The sequence below is a fragment of the Rhipicephalus microplus genome, chromosome 1 (genome assembly GCF_043290135.1).
Source record: "Rhipicephalus microplus isolate Deutch F79 chromosome 1, USDA_Rmic, whole genome shotgun sequence".
Taxonomy (NCBI): domain Eukaryota; kingdom Metazoa; phylum Arthropoda; class Arachnida; order Ixodida; family Ixodidae; genus Rhipicephalus; species Rhipicephalus microplus.
The window spans coordinates 30,659,139-30,660,116 of NC_134700.1; positions in this window are offsets into that span (position 1 = coordinate 30,659,139).

Consider the following 978-nt stretch of genomic DNA (forward strand, 5'->3'; position numbering starts at 1 on the left):
TGGGCTTGCGATGACGTCACGACCGATGAAGTGGCCGCCTGGCTCGGGAAGATGTTGCAGGGGTGTTTCCGGCCAAATCCTGGACTGGCCGAAAACTGGTCGCTATCAGGCAGAAGCACTGTTCGTGGCTCATGCCCGGCAGTTTGTGATAGCCACGAGCAGAAGTGAAAAAGTGAAGCAACCTGTGTGAACAAGCGAGAAAGGTTACGGTGCCGCATTTCTGCGCTGTTCCCACGCCCACTCATTAAGTCCCAGGTCTTGTGTTCTGTGTCCACGTACATAGCGAGCATATCGGCAATGGTCTTGTTCAAGCGTTCCGTGAGACCATTTGTCTGCGGATGTTACGCAGTTGTTCTTCGGTGATCTGTATGACTGTAATGTAAGATTGCCTGAGTAAGATCAGCCGTAAACGCTGTTCCCCTGTCTGTTATTAGTACCTCAGGTGCGCCATGACGGAGGATAATTGATTCGACAAAAAATTTGGCAACTTCTACGGCTGTGCCGTTCGGGAGGGCCTTAGCTTCAGCGTATCGGGTAAGGTAATCAGTGGCCACTATGATCCACTTGTTACCGGATGTTGACGTGGGGAAAGGTCCAAGCAGGTCTATACCAATCTGTTGGATTGGCCTCGACGGGGGTTCAATTGGCTTGAGAAATCCAGCTGGTTTTGTTGGAGGTCTCTTCCGGCGCTGACATTCGCGGCAACTCTTGACGTACCGCGCAACATCTGAGGAGAGGCGGGGTCAGTAGTATCGTTCTTGAATTCTGTGGAGTGTGCGTGTAAAACCGAGGTGGCCTACAGTGGGTTCGTCATGTAACGCTTGTAAAATTTCTTCTCTGAGGCTGCTTGGGACGCTACCCCGCACCTCCAACAGAATGTCACGTAAGAGTGAGGGTAGCCCGAAGACAGGAGACCGGGAGGTTAGTAGAAATAGAAGGAGATCCGTTTATTTGGCGGACTTGCGCCCACTAAAAGAA